The 22147-nt window shown below is 40.9% G+C and overlaps 1 protein-coding gene across 4 annotated transcripts in view; it reads left to right on the top strand.

The window, feature by feature from the left end:
• The window catches only part of TRERF1 (transcriptional regulating factor 1), a 99872-nt gene that overhangs the window by 51163 nt on the left and 26562 nt on the right, over window positions 1-22147 (top strand). For all 4 annotated transcript variants that reach the window (XM_053973214.1, XM_053973213.1, XM_053973216.1 and 1 more), the window contains exon 3: window positions 17652-17749. The gene's annotated coding sequence lies outside the window, so the exon portion shown is untranslated. The remainder of the gene's footprint in view (window positions 1-17651; window positions 17750-22147) is intronic.

Here is a 22147-nt window from a genome sequence, read left to right as displayed (position 1 = left end):
GGACGAAGCTGTTTTAACAGGAAAACTTGCTCCATTTTGCAACTGTTTCTTTTGAATGATCAGTCAGGGAAAGAAAATCATGATTTTTGCTCTTAATTCTGTGAATTCCTGTAATGTACAGAAAAGATGTGAATAGAATTTACAAGATTATTGAAGATTATGCAATGGTCCCATATCTGTGAGCATTTCAGGGAAAAAAAGTCACTGCTACTTGTACTGTCACTTAAATATGATATGAGAGAGACACTTCCCTCCCCTGCTTCCTGCCTCCTTTTATGTTCTTTGCAATGTGAATATACTAACATCTATTTGAAAGTTATTTTTGTCACCTAGGCCTTCTCTTTCACATCTACCTCAGAAGCAACTCTTGCATCTTGGTGGCGTGTGTTTGTTTAATCTAAGGAAGAGCAAAACTTGTCCAGGTGACCGCAAAAGCAGAAACAATTGCTCGCCTCAAGATTATGGTGTGCATTTGTTTATCTCCTTTAACGTGTTTTGTAATCACTTTTTCCCAGATCCAAAAGATAATGTCCTAGGAGATAATAGCTAATAGATGCAAATACTGTGTGAATTATACTTGCACCTACTTGCATCAGTCACCCTGTGCGACAGCAAAGGAAGAAAAAGAAAACAGATAGTAGTCCTTGTTCTGCACTGTGTTGAGGGTCCTTGACTTGCCCTGAGACAAACAAACAAAATGGATAGATACAATAGAGTAGAAATTGCTTTGTTTTTTTTCCACTCTCAGCTCTTCACCACGTCTGGTTCTGCATAGATGTGATGGAACTGTCGGTTTTGAGTGTTAAATAATATACATACTTATATAAGAGCAAGCTCAATCCCTTTTTTGTGGCAGTGGTACTGTGCGTTAGGATTTTTTTTTTTTTCCAGACATGACAGCAGCTTTAAGGGCTGCTGAGATCCTCATAAAATTTTTTCCTCACGATGCTGTCCAGTGGGAAGGGCTCCATGGTGCAGCCAGGGCACTTGCTGCGTGCCGCGGCGTTTGCTGCCGCGCTGGCCTCGTAGCACACGGAGCGCTTCGGTACGTTCCGTTCACCGATGAAGGCGCTTCTTGAGGTGGTTTGCTGTGGGAGGGCAGCTCTGTGTGTTTGGGGGCACCCAGCTGGGTGGGTGGGTGGGTGGGTTTGGTGTGTTTTAGTGTTAAATACAATTCCAGAGGTGGCTCTCTTGTGGTTCATCTGTAAGCATAACAGCAGGAAAGTATTGGATCTTTGATGTTTGCCTGGCAGAGTTTTCCTTCCTCTGTGTTTTGTACCACTTGCATCTGCCTCATCACAGCCTGCTTTCCTGTAACCTTTTCTTCATTAGCAACATGCTGGAGCCCCTCTACAAACGAGATGATGTCCCTAATACACTGATAATAGATAGCTGTAAAAAAGGCTTAACTGAATGTACTGCTGCTGCAGTTTATTTCAAAAGACAGAAGTATCAATAGTGGAATGCTCTAAGTTGTCCTAAGTTTATTCTTCTGATTGGATCAGCTAATTTCCTTAGACAGCTGACTTTTCCTTGCAATCAGTAGAGACAAAGGGTCTTTTCTTTAGGTCAGCTCAGCAGAAACTGAATTTCAGTGCTCTGGTTACACCCTCTTCTAAGAAATATTTCCTTGTATTTTTTTGTTTGTTTGTTTTCTCCTTTTTTATACTGGCTGTAGAGGAAACCTGGAGACATGATCTAGCCAAGCTGTTGGTGGTATCAGTTGTACAATTGTACCCACAGTTATCAGGTAGGGCATCTTTGGAGGGTGAGAATGAAGGCATTGGTTGGAATACCTGTTTAAATAGTTTGCCCAGTGCAAAGTGTTTTTTACCAACTTGAAGGAATGCTACATCTTAAAGAAATAAAAATCTGCATTTCTTGCTCTTCTAAATGCAGGCCTTTGTAAATGACGGCAATACGAGATCGTCTCTAGAATCTTCTCTCTGTTAAGAGCAAAATACAGATTGAAACTGTAGTCCTGTTGTCAGATGGGTTGCAGAAAGTAACACATATCTCTTACTGCTTTCAGTGAAGTGCTCACTAGCTTATGAGTATCTATATACAGGTAGATCCCTCCTGCTCTGCTGACAGATGCTGCTCATAGGCATTTTCTATGTATTAGAAACTCCTTCAAAGTGTTCTGTCAAATGGTAGCCCAAAATGTAGGTGGTTCTTTCCTAAATGAACCAACAAGCCAGGGAGGGGAGTATCTTTTGAGAGAGCATGCAAGTGTTTGACACAACCTGTCAGTTTGAAAAGATGGAAAATTCTTTATCTGGCACAATTAGGAAAAGTGCTGTTAAACCAGGCAAAATTAATTTTGTTTCCATTTTAAAAATTAAATTAGAAATGACTGCAGGAATTTTCCTCTATGATGTTACATGTTGAATAAAAGCATGACAAGTTGGACAAGGCTGCTGGATGAGGTCCTCTGTGAAGGGGAAACTGGGAGAAATAATGTGGTCTGAGTCTGTGTGAGCCCTTTGACTGAGCAGGCAGATCTGCTGTTCATTACTGGGGTTGGTTGTTTCTGATTGTAAACTGTGAACTGAGGGGTAGAAGGGTGAGGGTGGTGTCACTCCAGCCTGGGCTGTTGGCATCTGAGAAGGGAGTAGTGCCATCTGTAAGGGGCTGCACCTCAGCCCTGTCACCGAAAGGATTGTGGTGACAAAGTTGAGTTGGTGGCTTGAACATGTGAGTTCAGTCCTTGCTGAACCTGCCCTGGTTTCAGGGAGACATTTCAGGCATTTTGGGGGGAGAATTAAGTGCATGTTGCCTGCTTGTGTGCACGTACAGATTTTGTGGGAGAAACCACAGGGGTTTCCCTACACTTCCTTTCACCTCCCTGTGTGCTGCTGCTGCTGCTGCAAATAGTGCAAAAGGGGTGCCTGGGCAGACCCCAACTTTGCCTCTTAGAACTGTTCTTCAGTCTGGTTGAAGTCAGTAAATGTGATCTTTCTGAGCAGAAAAGACACATTTTCATCTCTAGTAGTTGTTTCTTGTCTTGGGAATAGAGAGAATGGGTTCAACTTTGTATTTTTATTTAAATTATTATTAAAATGAGATCTTAAGAGAAAGTGTTTATATATTTATAAGGGAAAGAAGAACTTTGTTAGATGGTTCTTTGAGGTAAATGTACTTGTCAGAGAATTTATTAGTTTAGTCCTGTGGTCTTTCTGAATGCATTTGACATGATCGTTATTCACTTGTACCATTTGTTTCCTGTCTCATTATATAAGTTAGCAAACCACTCTAGGGTTGCCTTTACTTTTATTTGCATTAGAAACTGCACCATAAAAAATGTTCTCATTGGATTGCCTGCTGCTGAGCCAAGAGCTGTAAATAAAGTGGTTTCTAATTGAAATCCAGGAGAACCACAGAACCATCATAATTAATGTACCCTCTGTTTTCTCTCTCTTTTTTTTTTAATATTACCACATATCTTTTTTTATAAAGTGAACGAAGCTTCTCTTCTTCCTAGCTACCCTTAACTTGAAATAGTCACTTCTTTCTGTTGGTGTTTCCATACACTTTTCTGGACAAATGAATTCTTGAGGCTGGGAAGTTTTTTGTTTTGATTTTTTTTGGTTTTTGGGGGTTTTTTTTTTGGTTGGTTGGGGTTTTTTTTGTTCGTTTGTTTGTTTTTGTTTGTTTTTGTTTGTTTTGTTTTTGTTTTTGGGTGGGTTTTTTTTGTTTTTGTTTTTGTTACAGAATTTACTTATCAAGAAGAACTGTTTTGGACAAGAGTAAGGAAAAAATATTTTGTGGGTAAGCTTGGTGTGAGCATGTTGTGATCAGGCAGATATTCCAGAGAAGTGGTTTTCTGCTTTTGACTGGGAGGGTGGGCACATGTTGCCACTCATGTTTTAATGGAATACTCCATCTGCTGTCAAGCCAAGTTTCTTTCTGAATATGAAAGTTTTGTGCCAAATGCAACATCAAATCCTGATAAAAGCAGTGGGGTGTTTGCTTCAGCACTCTGTAAATGTTAAAACCCAATGTGTCTAAGAGGGTGGGCAAATCCAGATCATATTGTGTATCTGGTTCTTTGCTTATTTTAAAATGGCAAATACTTGTCATTCCAGTTGGTTTTTAATTCGAAATACATAGGCAGGTATTCTTTTGCTCTGTAAATGGCTGTTTTGTTGGGGATTTTTTAGTTAACTAGTTTGGTATTATCTGCTTTATTCGTTCTCATCACAGATTATCTAATGTGTTGGATTCCTGTCTCTTGTGCTGCATGTTATTTTTACCCTCTTTGCAAAGGCTGGTGCTATGCCACCAAAGATACTTTTTTTTTCTCCCAATGTTAAGGAGATGCAGCAAGTCTGTCATCCGTTAAGGTTCAGATTCCATAATACTCCTGCATTTTGCTCTAATCATCTGCAGTGTAATTTTTATATTTTTTTATTCTGCATATTGACAAGGTAATTTTTTGTTCAGACATGACAGCCATGAATCATTCAGCAAGTTACTTGATTCACATGGATGTTGATTTTTTTTTTTTTAAAGCACCTTGTGGGGATGGCAAGAACTCTTTTCTTGCTGCTTCACCAGATACAGGAGTGGGAACTGTGAGGGTCTTTGCTTACCTTGCTTATTAGAAAAAAAGCAGATGATAACAGCCCTGTGAGCCTAGAACTTGTTGTCTGTGGTGGTCCTTTAGGCATTGGGATGGAGTCAAAATCTTGAATTATGCTAGGATTTCCCATCTTAGCTAAAGTCTTTCAGTTTAGGACCTTCCGAAATTGTGGCATTCTCAAGTCCAGGGCAACTTCCTTCTGATAATAACTTAGACAATTGATCCATTTGAGGATATGGCTAAAATTAAAATGGAAATGAACCTACTTGCCAAAGTCTTGCCAAAGATTCTGTTTTTATTGAGCATTATCTTGTTGTTAAGAGCCTATTGAAACTGAGAAATAGAAGTGAGATCTGGAAGACGTAGGTGATGATGATTTAAAGTATACAAAATTGTTCAGATAACACAAGCCAGAAACTTCTTGGTGGCTCAGTGATCTATTATTGTGGGCATATAAAATACACCGTTCTTGTGCTTGTGTGAAAGGGCTGTACCTGGGACAGCAGACCAGTAAAGTCATGTCCACAGAATTACAGTACCATTTTCATCTCAGGTTGAATGGACAGTGTAACCCCATAAAGATGTAAAAATAGTAATCAACCACAGACTGCATGTGAAGTAGAGTGAAACTGCATGTCTGTTACCACTGGAGAAGTTGTACAGACTGCACTTGACACTTATTCTTTGAAAAGGATGGACATCTATGGGGATTGCCAGATCACCTCTTTCTCACCAGGTTCACCAGAAACCTTGAATTAGAGATGTCTAAGGTCTGTCCATCTCAGGATTTCATGTCTTAAGTAGTCCTGTGTTGTCCAGAGAAAATTACTAGTCCTGTATGTTACACTGTAAGAAATACTTTTCAGTTCAGGACTTTATAGCTCACACAAGTGAATTAATCATCCAAACCTCATGGTCAGGTTTTCCTGACAAGAACAGGTGTATCTATTGGAAATAAGGACATAATCATTTATCAAATGGATCTCAAGACTATGCTGTGTACTTGTACTGTGGTTTGCTGATCAATGTAGAGAGCATGACCAGCTGCCTCAGCACTGCCTATGCACAGAGTACCAGAGGTGTTTTTCTTCTTGCACAAACACAGAAAGATTTTCTCCACTCATCATCAGTTCTTGATGTCTTTGTGGGGAAGGAGAGCACTCCTGGGTTGTGGCTTCTGCTGGTACAGCAGGGACAAAAAGAGGAGGCTGGAGCTGGCTGTGGAAGTAAGGCACACCAGACCAGCACTCCTCTGTTTTCAACAGCTGTTTGTATTGTGCAAAACCACTGTAAAAGTTTTTGAGAAGAAAACATTATCAGTGTGTCAGAAGGCCACTGGGGAATGATGGCTCACACTTGCAGGGCTTCAGAAAGTATCAGAAAATTCGGATAATTCAAGGTCTCTCTGTGAAGGAAAATGATTATGCCGTCTCTCTTCCAGAAAAGGGCAGGTGATCTCGAAGGAACAGGGCATTGCAATTGGTCTATTAAGACCATTTTAGCCTTGCAGAATTCAGGATTCTGCAAGAGAGAACTCTGGACTTAATGAGATTGCAACTGAAGCTTTCAGTGGGCAGAGGAATGTGAGTCCACTCTTGAATATAGCTTGGTGGCATGGCTTAACCTCAGCCAGCAGCTAAGTACTACACAGCCACACTCCAGTGGGATGGGGAGGAGAATCCGACAAGGTAAAACCTATTGCTTGGGATAAGAACAGTTTAATAATGGAAAGAAAGTAAAATAAAATAATAATAGCGATAAGGAAAAGGGAGATAACAAAAAGAGAGAGAAGAAGGACAAGTGTAGCACAGCACAGCTGCTCCCCACCCACTTCCCGGTGCCCAGCCAGTCCCTGAGCAGTGATCCTCCCCCCAGAGTGTATACTGGGCATGATGGCCCTGTGGTATGGAATATCCCTTTGGCCAGTTCACGTCAGCTGTCCTGGCTGTGCTCCCTGCCAGCTTCTTGTGCACCTCTGCCCTAGCAAAGCCTGTAAAAACTGAAAAGTCCTTGACTAAGAGTGAGCACTACTTAGCAACAGCTAAAATGTTGGATGGTTGGGATGATATTCCCTCTCATCCTAAATCCAAAACACAGCACTGTACCAGCTACCAGAAAGAAAATTACTTCTATCCCAGTGGAAATCAGGCCACTGGCTAAACTAATGTAGAAAATGGAGAGAGATGCAGCATTTGACATAGCTAGGCATTGCTGGAAAATGTACCAGTAGGATAACATGAGACTGCATAAACTGATCTGGGTCCTGCATTACCAGAGACATTAATGCAGAGAAAGATGAGGTAAAGAATGGCTTAAGATTTTTCTATGGAACCGTCTTCCTCCAAGGCAATGCCCCATAAAAAACGAAAATGAAAATCAAATCTATACTGGGGTTCTCAATATTTAAAAAATAAAATTAACAAAACAATTTAAAATTAGGCTTACTGAAACGCTTAACTCTTTTCAAAGATTTAGATTTTCCTGCTGTTGTTATCTGGTACAACATCTGATACAGACTTTTCTCGTAGCCTGAATTTGCTGTCCAGAAATGCTAAGAATATGAGAGAAACAGTACTCTTGATTATCTTTTGTCTTGTGCAGTTACTGCTTTTCCAGAAGGCTTGTCTTCAAATCTCCCATAAGGACAATTGGATTTAAGTTTGTTGTTTTTTTTTTTTAATGTAGGACCATTGTCTATTAAAAAAATAAAACATTGTTTTGTACAAGCCAAAATCATATTACTGTTGTTCTAGCCTGATTCTTGGCATCTGAAGGAAAACAAATATTTGTGCATTAGGTATTCAGAGGCAACTTTAAATCATATGTGCAGTGCCTTCATTATATGTTATGCATTCTTACTGTCTTTTAACTGAAGAGCAGTAATAAGAATTCTCCATTGCAAGATAAAGGAACAAATGTAAGGTTGTTCATACATAGGAAAAAAAAATTTAATAGTCTTGTAACCCTACCTGGGTGGTCTCTGCTTGGAATCTTTATCAGATGAAGCTGCTAATGAACACCTACCTAACACTCATGCTGCTTGGTGCTTTCCTCCTTTGGTTGCAGTCCTGGGAGAAGGCTGTTCGGGATGCCGTGTGCTGTGCAGGTTTTGCAGCCCGCACCTAAGGTAAAGGCTGTGAGGTTTGGCCAGGAGCAATAATGGTGTTTCCTTAGCAGGAGTGCAGGGTGTGCCATTGGAGCGAAGCGCAGGCAATCCAGGACAAGGCTCAGCATCTCTTCAGGACCACATCTTTGCAGGCCACATAGTGGTAGCACCAGGCTTCCCTCTCACCATGTGCCACCATGCTTTCAGAGTGGGAATGGGTGTCACCATGGCAGGGATTCTCAGGAGTTTTGTGCCTCTGCTTACCCTGGGTGAGAAAAGCCGAAGCACTGCCTGCTGAGGTCTGGCTGGTGATGCCTGAGCTGCTTTTGCTTCTGATTTGATCAGCATGCTTCACTGTCTCTCATCTTTCATCTCTACTGAAGTTGTTTTTACCTCCTCTTTTAGCTTTTTTAACATCAACTCACAATCCATCCTCACTCCCATTCTACAGCTCCTGGTTATGTTATCTGGTGTTTGCGGTAATGGGGGTTGTTGGAAATGGCATTTTTGGTTGCATTTTTCAGTCATGAAGTCCACAGTCAGAAGTAAAAATACCTGAGGTCCATGGCATTACATCTCCATCCTCTGGTTGTACTGCTTGTAGCCACTGTTGCTTGGGCAGTTCCCAAGGGTGCTTCAGTGGGGAACATCCATGCTGCTCAGAGTTACAAATTACTTTACCAGTCAGATGTCTTGAGTAGATAATCCAGAGGTTTGAATCTGCTGTAAATGAAAAGTGAACAGAAGGGAAACCACGACCATGTGTGTCAGCATCACTATCTTCTTTCCAGAATCCTGTGATAAATCTGATAAGTGTTCTGAGAATTGCTTGCCTACTAATTATTGGAAAAGCATTACCTTTTCTTTGTGTCTGTAATTAGCATTTCAGCTTGAGTCTAAGGCCTGATGAAAAATGAGTCTGGTATGCCATAGGTTCAGTAAATGATGAAAAACTGAAGTCTGTGTTTGCTTACTTTCTTTCTCCATAAAACAAACAAAACTTGAGCTGATCTCTGAGTAGAAATGGTGTCAGAAATGATGTAGTCTAAAGGAGGAGGTTGGTTTTATTTCTCAATTTCCTCACCGGGTGGCTCACAGTACATGTAAACAATGCAATAAATAAATAGTCCAAGTCCAATCTTAGCTAAGATAACCATGAAAAATCTGTTTATGTGTTCCTAAATCAGAAGACAAAAATGCATCTCCTACAAACTGATAGGAGAATTATAGAGTAAGTCTTTAAAAGCATGATCCGGAGCAGGCAAGATTTCCAGATAGCACACTCTGAAACTTAATATCCATGTAAAACAGTTGATAATAAATGTTGATGTAAAAATATTGTATGTCCATTGAGATAAATCTTTTAGGGACAGAGAACAGACTGAAAATTTAAGGCAAGCTCTGTGAAGTGGTACTGAGGTTCTGTCTGCTGTGCTGGCTTGTGAAGTTTGAGATGCAGAACTTGGTATGTGGCCATCTGAACAACAGCATGTCCGAATGCAAGACTTCTCTGAACAGGATTTGTGCTATTCATGTTATCTGGTTTCTTTAAAGATACGAGCTTGCTCTGGAGGTGTTGGAGGTCTTTTGCAGACTATTTGGAGAGATAATTCATAGAGGCTTCTCGAAATGACAGCAGATGGGAAATCACAGAATTTAGCTCTAGTCTGACGTCTCAAGGAGAGATAAACCAGTGGGCAGACTGTGGAAGGTTATTCCAGAGAGGAAACCTCAGTGGCTTAAGTAAACAGGACTTGAGAATACGTCCACTGCTACCTCCTAGCAACCAAAACTTATGAGGTTCAGTTGGCACAGATCCACTTGCTTGGAGGATGATTATGTGTAATTCATGCTAGGTTCAGGTCATTGTGTCCTCAGACAAAATTGGGACATGAAATGAGACGTTATCCTCTGGCTCCACTTACAGAGCTCCCAGTTCCTTCACCTTCATGCAAAACACTGTGCCAGGGTGCCAATGGGATCATGGGGAAAAGTGGGCAGGGCCTGTAGGCTCCTGAATTGTCTGGGACAATAATTCAAGCTCTATCTGTGATAGAGTTGAAAATAGTATGAAAAGGTCAGGCATAACATTGCTTTCAGTCGGAGGCGTGATGCTTGGTAACATTTCAGTAATCCTGAAAGATTTCTTGGTCAGTTGGTGAGACAGAGATGACAAGCAAGTTTATCATCATCTTCAAAGTGTTTCCTACTTATAATTCACAAGACAAGATGCTGTAGTGGTGTACTGTGCCTGCCACAAAGAAGGTTTCTTCCCTCATGCTTGTTAGGTACTCACTGGAAACTCTTTCCTCCTGTTCTACCAAAAACCAAGATGGCATTTTGGTCAGAAATAAAGCTTTAGCTATTAAATTATTTAAAATAGCCTTTTCTTCCTTGCTCTTCTGTTCTTCATCCCACCTCTCACGCGCCCCCCCCCCAAGTTGTTCACACAATAAAAACAAACAAACAAAACTCCAAAACTAACCAAAACAAATAAACCCCCTCTCTCCAAATAATTATCTTTACCTTCCCAGGAAGGGAGGCATTACTGTAATCTGTGGGGGTTTGTTCATGTTTCTCTCCAAGAAGCATTAAGCAGGATGAACTTGCTTCTTGCAGAATGATGTGTTTGCTTTGTCACTTCTGTATATCAATGAAGCACCTCTTCAAGGTTTTCTGTGTGCTTTGTTACAAGTTGGCAAACTGTAGAGAGCGTTGTGCAGCTGGACCTGCGTTCAGTGTGGGCAGTACCTTGAAGGTGAAGTTGCAGGGCTGGGAGCACGCCTGCTCCAAAACTGAGGTCATCTTTGAAGAGGAATCGTAGAAGTCAGCACTCAAAGCTTCAGAGGCTGCCTGTCTGTACCTGGAGAGTAAATGGGTGAAATGGTCATAGCTTAGCTAGGACACCTTTCTGGTAGCATTGTTGTTATTTTTGCAAGTATTAAATGGAAAATCTCAATTTGTTACAAAAAAAGTATTCACAAATTGTGCCTAGCCCTTCTTCCTTGCTTCCAAGCTGAAGGCACTGAGGTATTAAAAAGCACTGCCCTTTCTCCTCTTCTGTGCTGCTTCTGGTTTTGTGGAATACTCGTAAAGGAAACTGAGGATTGGCAAATAATACCCACCCTACAGGAAAGTCTGTGTTAGGGAGAAGATTACTACAGGGATGGCTAAGAGCTTTTAATGTAATGAAGAAGAAAATAGTCAGTGGAGCTAATACTTGTGGGGAATAAATTCTTCATAGAAAGTTGAGAAATGTTCTTCTGAAAATGGTAAAAGTAATTGTAAAAGCTGAATGGCATGGCATTTAATTATGTAAGGAACGAAAGAGGCTAAAAAAAATAATAACCTGGTATATCAGAAAGCAATTTAAAATATAAGCTAGGGAAAATGGAATATTTCTGTCACAGTAAGATGAATTCCACCACTGGCTGCATTGATTTCGTGTCTTAAGTTTTGTTCCAAGCAGATCTGTAACTGGAGGGGAATGGGGGTGTGGGAAAGGCATATTTTTGTTCTCTCAGCCTCCCAAACCAACCCATTCCCCTGCTCAGCAAGAATGGTGAGAAAGATATGGATAAAAATACAAACAGGATTTAAGAATTTAATTAGCTCTGATGGTCATCCAATCTCCAGTTGTCTGGTAATTGTCTCTTTCAAAGGGATCATTCGAAGCAGAGCTTCATATGCTTTGTGAATGTCAGTAAACTAAGCTTGTTAGTGTACAGTGCAAAGGCCAAAGCTGAATTCTTGTGGGTATTTGCAGCCTTTAATAAATAGCGTGGCAGCGCTGAGGAGGAATCATTCGTTACACCCACTCACCCTTAAGATGTTTCCTTTCAATTCAGAAATTAATATTCAGTTGAAAAGTTATTATGCATTTTGTGTCTTTCAAAATATTCTTGGCAGTGCATAGGAGTCAGTCTGTAGAGGGGTGGGATGGGTTGGGGTTTTTTTTTCCCACCCACCTTCTGCAGGGAAGATGTGGAGCCAAGAAGTAGCTGTTAGACTTTCAGGTTTGTCAGCTTATTTGTTTGAGGTTGGGGTTTTTTTTGGTCTCATAGTGCTGTTTCCTGAGCTGTGGAGCTCCAGCTCCATTTTCTTAGGGCTGGGTTGGCATATTAGTGAGAGGTCCAAATGTCAGGTTATCAGGCTGTTGACAAGATCTTGCCATGTCGTGTCCCCAACTCTGCCAAATTGGAACAATTAGGGCTAAAGCTTTTTTTTTTTTTTTTTTTTTTTTAGTGACGGGGGAATTTCTTTTAGGAGAGTGGCTGGTTTGTAGTAATTTTGCAAAGGGAAATTATAATTTGAGGCCTTTTCAAGGAAACAGAGTTGTTTATTGATGTCATTTTTGGCAATGATTTTGTTTGAACAGTTTTAGTCACCTCATAGTTTTAAGTAAGAACCTGAAATTTTGCAAGAGTGTGGGCTTGAAGTATTAAGTATAATGAAAAGAAGGAATGAAATGTGTTGCAGAACTGCTTGTACTGAATGATTGGATGATAAAATGCTGGAGGAAATTGCTTGTAGATAAACGAAAGCCATGCATGGAGGAGGAGGAGGGCAGTCACAATACGGTTCATGCCTGATGAATGCTTCACCAGGTGTTAACTGCTCTGGAAGAGACTTCGTAGTTGTCCTGTAAAAATGGCACTGAAATGATAGACCAAACAGGTGTCAGTACTTCTTAGTGAAATAACAGAAAACAAAATGGAAATTATGAAAGTGCTGCTGTGTAAATGTGTGGTGCTCCTCTGTCTTCAATACCATATGCGGCTCTGGTCCTCCCTGCCTCCCATTTCACCTCCCCCAGTCCACAAAGTGTTGTAAAAGAGAAGATAAATCCAAAGTATGGGTTGACAAAAAATCACCAGAAGTCCTTTATCTGGAAGGAGAAATGCAGAAATAATGAATGTCACCAAAAAAAAGAGATGGGGAGTGAGCATCTGCTGTCCTTCCAAGGAGCAGGAGATGAGCACAGGAGAGTTGTGAAGGGGAAGACGATGCATTCTGCAGCAGCTCTGGGGCTCCTGTACTGCCAGCCTGGTTGCTCTCCAAATTCAGTAAGGGGAGGACAAGAGGTAGTTATGTGGTAGGAGGTACAGGGGAATTTTCTCCTGGATGGGCCAAGCTGAGCCCTGCTGGAGGGAGCTGGATTACATTCTGGCCAGTGCCAGAGAGCAGGGGCTTGGTGCTGCTGCCAGGGCAGGCACCTCCTGGGTTATACCTGTGGTGTAACTGTCTCCTTTCATGTCAGCACCCATTTGCTTTGTGTGGTGGGGATGAAGCTGACCAGTAGCTCAAGTCAAAGACACTTTAAACATGATCTCACGTTGTACTGTATGTGTTACATGAAACCTTGGACCCTACACGTGAAAAACGAATAAATTTAGGAATTTGTAATCTATCTGTGGAATAGCATCTCATCTGTAAGATACCTTGTTTGTCTAAGCCATTTTCTCTGAAAATAAATGTCATGCAATATTCCTGAAGCATTTCAAAGATGCAGAAATGAGCACATAAAAATAATTAAGCATGCATGGAAAATTTTGTCCTTAGAAAAAAATTTGAATTCCTAGAGTTTTTCTAGGAAGGTGCAAGCAAGAAGCTGCACATGGACCAGGGAAAGGGAACATATTCATGAGGCTGATGATTAAGGGAGGACTTCCAGCATGTGAGGGGAGACTCTGCTCTGATATAGTTGTGTTAACTGAAGTAATGGTATATGATTGATGGTGATAATTGTGGTACTGGTAACTATTTTGTTGCTGATTTAGCCAGTTGATATTACAGTCTTTGTTGGTATTGCTTGTTTAATACACATACTCTGTTGTTGTTATTACATTCTTATCTTACAATGGCTAACTTTTCCCTTTCCTGCTCCAAAACTTATTAAACACTGTTTGATCATAACCAAGCAATTCATGCTCTTTGATACTATAATTCTTTTTTTTTCCCTTTGGTATATTCTCAGAATCATGTTTTGGATGCTCTGGTGATCTGCAGGAAGTCTGGGTTCTCAATTGTAACACCTTGGTTAAGTTCTTAAGGTCAGATAATACAGAAGTTAATGCTATTTAAGTAAATCATACAACCACAGAATCCTAGAATGGTTTGGATTGGAAGGGACCATGAAGATCATCCAGTTCCAAGCTGCCTGCCATGGTGTTTTGGGATGACTTTATGATACTGCATCCCCTGTTGTCTGCTCTGTGCCCAGTCAGGAGTCCTGTACCTTTAAGCTCCAAGTGGGGAGATGTGGGGGAATTCCTCGGAGCGAAGTTTGTGTGCAGCGCTCACAGACTGCCCGGGGTTCTCTGTGCTGTGTTGTCTAGCACAGATAGAGGGAGTCCACCTTTGCTTTTTAGCAGGACACCTCCACTAAACCAGGTTACTCAGAGGTCCATCAGCCTGACCTTGAACACTTCCAGGGATGGGCAAGACACAGATTATCTGGGCAACCTGTTCTGGTGCCTCACCACCCTCACAGAAAAGGATTTCTTCCCAATATCTAATCTAAACCTACTTACTTTCAGTTAGAAACCATTCCCCCTCCCCATCACTAAATTTACTTTGTGAAGGCTCCTGCAGGACTAATTCAGCTTTCATCTATAAATCTTCCTCTCGTGTGTTGCAATAACATGCAAGCACGTGGGAACTTTGAGTTTTCTTTAGTGCAACATAGCTGGAAAAAATCCCTGTCTTTGTTGTGATGTCTAGAGTTCTACTGCCATCCTCCATTTTGTTCCTGGGAAAATACCTACTTTAATTTGCAGTGTGAAGCTTTGCTGATCAATATGTTACAAGCATAGTAAAGTTCAAGAAATTGCCTCCATTACTATCTTGAGATGAGAAATTGATTCAGCTGCATTCTCTTTCTGCTAATTCATCCTTGCTTTACATTCCCATAAAAGGTATTACATGCTCCTTATTTCCAGCAATGTCATCAATCCTAATGAAGAGAGAAGACTGAAAATTTATATTGTGTAGATGGGATAGCTGATCTCTGACTTAGCTCTTAATTTGTAAATGTTGCTGTAGGCTTCACTTCTCAGCTTCTCCTTATTGTGCTTTATTTGTATGCAAAATCTAAGGGCTGGGATGGAAGCAAAACTGAAGAATATGGTAAAGGAGTATAAAGTTAGATTGCTTTCTAATCTAAACCTCAAAAAATGAGATGGTGGTAAAAATTTGATGGAAATAATTAAAATCTCATTTATAAATTTGATGTACATCTGCAGTGTTTGTTCCTGCATTAATTCTGTTGGGACTGTTTTCAGTATTTATCAGCCATCAGTTCTCTACCTCTGGCTCTAAAACGTCCAGAGTTTTACTTTTTAACTGTGTTTTTATGTACAAGACCTTTGCACATGTCTGATAATTTCTGTAACCCAGCATAGGTGTGGTATTGTAGCTCTAATGATGAAAGTGATATAGTGGGAAAAGCAGCCAGAACAAATATGGAAAACAGGAAGGGGCTTTTCTGGGTATGGCAGTTGTTGTTTTGCTTAGTGTCCATCAGCCCGGCCTCTTTAGGAAACTACCAGGAATGGTTTGTCTGCACAATATTTTGGCATTTTTAGGCTTAATAGTAGCATCATTTGTTCAGAGCAGATGGATAAATGACAAAGAAAGCAAAACTATATATTGTGACTTCAGTCATGGCTCATGATATAGCAGTTATTTTTTAAATTAAATTTAAGCATATTGGCAGGTTCCTAAATAGCTGTGTTAAACTGAGGTAAAAAACCCCAACATTTTCCCTCTTGGCTCCACTGATGTTAGTTTCAGTTTTTCTCTGTGTGTCTGAATATTTTTTCTTATGAACAAATGGTGCTCAATTTTTAGTCAACTATAAGATTCACTATACCTTTTATAAACCTAGAGGTGTTTAAATAGCAGTGTGAAAACCAAGTCAGATAAAGCATTAAGTAGAGGTGAGTTTATTAAAACCTTTTTCCAACAAAGATTCATGGACTTGCTTAGAAAAGTTGTGAGCAGACAGGATGCAAGTGGGTGATGAATTTATGAATTTGGGCTCACGTTTCTTGCAAGACATGGGTGCACACAGGTTTTAGTTACTGGGGCTCAACATGATAATGTTGTAATCAAAAACCAACTTAGATCCAAGAAAATCCATGTGGTGCTACCAGCACTGACCATCAACTGAGGTGTTCTCTTAAAGAAAGACATTTTAGGCAGGTCAGGCTTTGTGAGGGCTCTGCTGTTTCTCATGGTGCATGCTTTGGTGGGTTGATGTCTGGATTGTGCTCTGCTGTTTTCTGTGGGCTTGCAGGGGTGGATGGAGGGGGAAGCAGAGACTGGTGCTGGGCAGGACAAGGGAGTTGCTTGTGTTCTTCTCCCCCACCTTGCTGGATGACTAAGGGAGGGCACTTGTTCTGTGCAAGGATCTCCTGGACTTCTTGCTGTATGTGGCAGCATCACAGTACTTAGGACCCATTATCAGAGATTTTAAAAGAAAAATTTTAAAAAGTGAATGTAGCATGACAGTGAGAGGAAGTAAATGTTGAGGTTATCTGTGATCATTTCTACATTTTCTTCTTAAGCTTGGAGTGACTTTCCAAACCCCAGCAGAACTCAATGCAGATAAAATGTTTTCCACTGATATCAGTGAGCTGTGAATTGCACCCCAAGTTTCCAGGCCTATTTCACAGAATCACAGAATACCGGAAGGCACCTCAAGGACCATCTGGTCCAGTCCAGAAGACCTTGCATGTTTTTGTTTTACTCTGTAAGATCCTTGTTACCCCACTCTTCCAGCCTCTTCAGGTGCCTCTACCTGCTGAAGTGTGTGCTGCCCCATTTAGCTTGGTATCATTGGCAAACCTTATCAGGGTACATTGACTCTGTCTTCCAGAGCACTTATGAATGTATTAAACAAAAGTGGGCTCAGCGTTGGCGGTTTGCACTTGTATCACTTTGCCCTTGGTGAATCCATGCTGGCTTTTCCCAGTCACATGCTTCATCTGATTTGTGATAACCCCCTGCAGGATTTGTTCTGAAACTTTCTCCAGGGACTGAAGTATGGCTGACTTAAGTATGGCTGACAGGCCTATACTTTCTCAGGTCCCTCTTTAAGCTCTTCTTGTGGATAGGGTGGCATTAGCCACCTTCTTTTGGGATGTCCCCCAATCCCCTTGACTTCTCAAAGATCATGTAGAGTAGCCTCGCAGTGATTTCAGCCAACGTTCTTACCACCCTCAGGTGCTGAGGGCCTTCCCTCAAAGCCATCCAGGCAGCAGCATTGACAAAAACATATGTGTTGTTTTCATTTAGGTAATTTAAGATGCCTTGTCTAGATACCTCTTCTGCACTGGGTGACAGCCTGATTGTATCTCCCACATCTTTGACTTTCATTAATCCCTCCCTTCCTGGTTGCTGTACCTGCACTTGTTTGTGTGATACTTGTCATGTAGGTTGCAAGCTCTGGGCCAGCAAATCTCCCTCCTCTCAGGGAGAGCATTCTCTCTCCCTTTGGGTTCTGTCAAAGCAGCATGAGGTGCTATGAAATCTTTATGGTCCCTGCAATAGAGGCAAGATGTTTTATTTATTGCATCAACATAACCCATTCCTCATTTTGCAGTAGGCGCCAAGTTGACTAAGAATAAAAGATTCACTTACTTGTATTTCAGTCTGTAATTTGAAGGGCTGTGGATGTATCCATCCCAGAGATTTGACAACGAAGCAGTCTTTCACAATCAATAAGGGAAAGGGGTTCTTGGTTGAAAGGAGTTGGAGTGCTGATAGTTGCCCTCTGCCATAGTGACTTAAAAGATAGAGTCACCTGGAGATACTATATTGAATAGAAGTTTGTTTTTTGTTGTGTTGCAATAGGAAGCTCATTGTCACAAATCTGCTCATGCTTCGGAGCAAGCTGGTGCTGGGAGATAGTCACATGTGGGGAAAATCTAATTTCCATTCTTTTGTTTTGTTTAGATACGTCACTTTGAGATCACAGAATGAAAGCAGCATGAAATGTTATGGCAAAGACAGCACAAGAAGATACAAGAATCTCACAAATCCTCAAAAATCAGGTAATGTCAGAGCATCATATGTCCAGTTTTTCGAAGGCTGTCTTGTTTAATAAGTTTCAGTGCCTTTTGACAGTTTTTCAAAAACTGTCTTGACAGTTTTGGGCTTCTGAGTCCCTGTGAGTTTATTCATGGACTTCTCAGATCTGGTTAGTTGTGTGTTGGCTGTGTATCTGGTAGAATATTACTTTGTGTTCCACAGTATGTATGACATAAGAGGTATACACACATATCTTAAAGAACTACTTTGGCTATATTGTCTCATACAAGCAAAAGGACATTAACTTAAGAAAAAAAGAAGCAGCAACCATGGTGGTCAGGTTTTTTTAGCCATTGGATTTGACTTGGCTCCATTGCTAGGCACCAGCATGGCATATTTTAGAGGGATGGACTTTCCAGAGGGTCCTGCAGCTGCATTTCTCAAAACTCTCTCCTTTGGGGGAGACACTGGGCTCAAAATAGCTGTTCCCTCCCCACTGAAAGCTTAGCCGTATGCTATTTTCCTATATACTACTACTTGTGCTTGATTTTTTTGATTGTTTATCTCTCTCAGGATGTTTCCTCCTTGCCTGTTTTTGCAAATCCTAGCATATGTTCTTTGACTGTTTTGAAGCATTTCCAGTTACAGAAAAAGGCAGTCGCATTGCACTCTGCAGAGAGTAAACACTACAGAGGTCAGGAAGAAACTGCTTAAGTGCATTACAAGGGTGCTCACCTTAAACTAAACTTGGAGGCTTATCGTGGCTGTGGTCACAGCAGTAGCTGATGGATTAATGTTTGAAAATTTCCCCCTCTCCCCCAAATCAACAGCAGTGATCAGAGGTTGTAATGTAGCCACATACAGTAACTGTATGAGGTCTGACCTCTCTGTCCTAAGTTCATTTCATGTTTGCAGAACAGGATCTTGCTGGGGAATAACAAGTGGGTCAGTTCAGTAATAGAAGTAAACTAAAATATGAACCCGAAGACAATTTTGATGTTAGGACATGTTTACTTTCCAGGGAGCGTTTGAGAGTATTGCCCTTGATGTAGGACTCGGCAGAAGGGACAACAATTTGTCTCAACCTAGCAGTCAGTCAGTAAGCCCAGGTTGGCTGAAGAGACTTCAAATCAACTTTCACTTGATCTAATATGCAGTAAAGTATCAGCAAATAAAAAAAATAAAACTGCTGTGTTTGTCACAGTAGCGCCTTTAGTTAGTGCTGTCTTTGGTATTCTTTTTAGTCGCTTAGTCATGGAATATGCAATTCAAGTGCCCTTCTGGCCTTAAGTCAAGGCTTGGATTTTATTTTTATTTCTAATCAGTATTGTGAGGAGATCACATAATTTTATGTTTGCCAATTTTATGGAGCAATATGATACCTGCTTCTGTTGCAGTTCTCCAAACCCTTCAGAGTACCTTGAAACAATTCACCAACAGCAAAGATAATCAGATTTGTTGAAGCAACCTTCTTTATTTCTTTTGGACTCAACGAAATTGTATCTTCCTTAAACTAAATTCAGTTAATGGCTTTATTTAGAAATCAGCATTCTCTTTTTGAATAACCAGAATTCTACTAGTTTGGGGGAAAAAACATTTTCATTAAATTACTAGTGCCTTAGAATGCATTTTTTACACAGATCAAAACAAGAGGAAGATGTTTCTGTTTGTCTTCCTCCTTTCTTCTCCTCCTTTTCTAGAGACTTTCCTGAGATGATCAACTGTTGTTTTTCCTGTTGGGTTAGTTGGGTTTGGTGTTGGGTTTTTTTCTTGGTTTTTTGTTTTTTTTTTTTTTTTTTTGCTGCCTTTTTTTAACCTTCACTGAAGTAGAGAAATTGCTCGGTTCTCTCAGTGCCATCGTTGTTCTCCCCTCCCCCAAGTCCAATGTGTTTTTTATTAAACTGAATTAGGACATTCTAGTCTCTCTTAAGAGTGGAAATGGGAACAGCTTAAATGAGCAGCCACATGAGACTCAGCAGCCTTTCCAACTGCACTGCAGAAGCTTAGCTGCAAAGAGAATGATAATTTTTGAAGGATTTGTGCAACTGTTGAAGAACTACCAGCATTAATATTAAAAAGCAGCTTATCTGTTTTTCCATTTCCATTTTAAGAGTATATCGCTTTCTTACTATGCTTGCTATAAAAATCAGTCTACTAAATATTTTGCTTCCTTTCAATCCTCTTCCCTTTTGTAATTCCTCTATTTGCATACTTTCTCATATACTGAAGTGGGTTTTTTGTTGTTGGTTTTGCCTAAGAACGTCAGCCTCTGGGTTTGAATGCAGATATGGGCGTGGGTTTGAGATCTCTGCCATTCAAAACCAGACAAAACTGAATTGCAGCAGAAACCATAGGAGCAATTGTATCCTGGATTGGGATGAAAAGGTTTTCATCCCTAAAAACATTTGTCCTTGAGGTAGCTGTAGAAAATTTTTGGTCCTTGAAATCCGTATTGCTACTTCAATGTTTATTCTAACCGAAATAGCCATGAGCCTGATAGCTTCTGACCCTTATTTTCAGTCTCTGCCTCTCTTTATTGCTATATCAGATGTCTTCAGGATTTCTATAGATACTTAAAAAAAAAAAAATGTAGGTATTTGAGTTATCATCTCACCTCTCTTTCCCTTTTCCTCTCTGGTGGCTCACCCAACCACTTTCCCTGTCATTGGAAATTATTCATTCTCTTTGACTACTGTGCTGATTTTTTCACAGGCTTATATTCTTTGCCAAGAAAAAAAAAAAAAAAAAGGGAGCAGGGGCTTGAACTCTGGTTGCATAATAAGTTATGAGGGCAAACCTGGTATCTAAACAGGGCACAAGAGCACAGGGGTCTCTGAAACATGCCACTCTTACGCTCCTAATTCTGTGCCTCTCAGCCTTCCAACCTTACTCTGGTCTGAAGACCTAGGGGCAGCGCCAGCTTCGCACCTGAGAGCTGTGTGCATGCAGTGCAGGTGGCTCTGTTCTTGGGCAGCACTCCCTTACTTTTCAAAGCTGCTCCTCTGGGTGGGGTCACAGTGGTATAGTGGCCAGCTGAAAACCGTGCCTATCAGTGCCCAGCTTCAAGGCTGGGTTATGGTCAGCCTGTGGCTGGGCTGCCGGTAGCACTGGTGTGAGCAGAATGCAGGCTGTCAGGGAAGGAACTACTGTTTATTCCTGTGTGTGTCCTAAAGGAAATCGGAGAGCAAGATGATGTGAATGATGGCTGTCTTGGTTTAGGACTAGCTTGGCAGGAGATCTGACAGTTCTGAATAACAAAACAGGTCAATAAAAACATTCCCATGAAAAAGTCTAAAAAATGAATAAGAGGAACACTGGTTTGTTTCTATGGAAGCTAAGTAGGAGGAAAAATTAAGTGAAAGAAGGGAAAGGAGAACTTGATTTTGGCTTTCATATTGCCTGAAGTTAAGAATGAAGCTTATATTCCAGTGGCAGAAAGACAGTCACTCAAGAGAGCCCTGTCAGCCTGTGTGACTGTGGGGTGGTCATGCACAATTAAAACACGAGGACACACAGCAATGACACATTTCTGAGCAGGCCTTAGTTGTTACAAAACACAGTTTAGGCTGCTAAGGGTGGTTAACTTTGCTTTAACAGACATTTTACCATCCCAGAGGGAGGGAGGGACACGAGGAGGGTTGGTGCTCAGCAAATGAGTATCTGCTGATGCTGCCACTTGTGAGTGGCTACAGATACTCTGTCCTGCAAAAGCTGGTTGAACATGGAGGGATGTGAGCTTTTTTGCCATCTTATCCAGTCTTCTTTTTTTTCAGGCTAGCTAGTAATTAATCTATAAAAGCATGTAGATTTTTAGCTTAAAGAGACAGCTGAAAAACTTGAAATAAGTTGGACAAACTGTAGGATCCAATTCCCTTTTGATACACAGCCATGCAGCCTACTGAGATGGGTTAGATTAGAGCTGTAATAACTGTACAGTGAGTCTGAGACTATTACAGTGAGTGTAATAACTTTTAGTGAGTCTGCTTCCTTCAGCATTTGCTCTCGTACAGTCTTTTGTCATCCCTCTCCATTAACTCAGTTCTGAAACTGGCTCTGGCTGACATTCAGCCCTGGTTTTACAGCACACACCCAGCCCAACTTTTATGCATCGACTTTTTTGTAGTGGATGTCTTGTTCTGGAATTCATGTGAATTCAAGCAGTTCAATTGTGTGACTGTCATTTGATCTGTAATTTTACTCGAGCTGAAAAATTCTGCGGGTTTTGGCTTCTGTGGTGTGTGATGGAACCAGAAGTGTTTATTTTATAGAACTATCATCTTCTTAGTATTTCACTGCCTGTTGTCTTCTCTAAGTTTATAGAATGGCTTGGATTGGAAGAGATCTTAAAGGCCATCTAATTTCAACCCCCCTGCTGTCAGCAGGGACACCTTCCACTAGACCAGGCTGCTCAGAATGCCATC

Source organism: Vidua macroura, chromosome 3 (assembly GCF_024509145.1).
Source record: "Vidua macroura isolate BioBank_ID:100142 chromosome 3, ASM2450914v1, whole genome shotgun sequence".
NCBI lineage: Eukaryota > Metazoa > Chordata > Aves > Passeriformes > Viduidae > Vidua > Vidua macroura.
The sequence above is the reverse complement of the archived record's forward strand: the minus strand, read 5'-3'. Positions and strand labels throughout refer to the sequence as shown.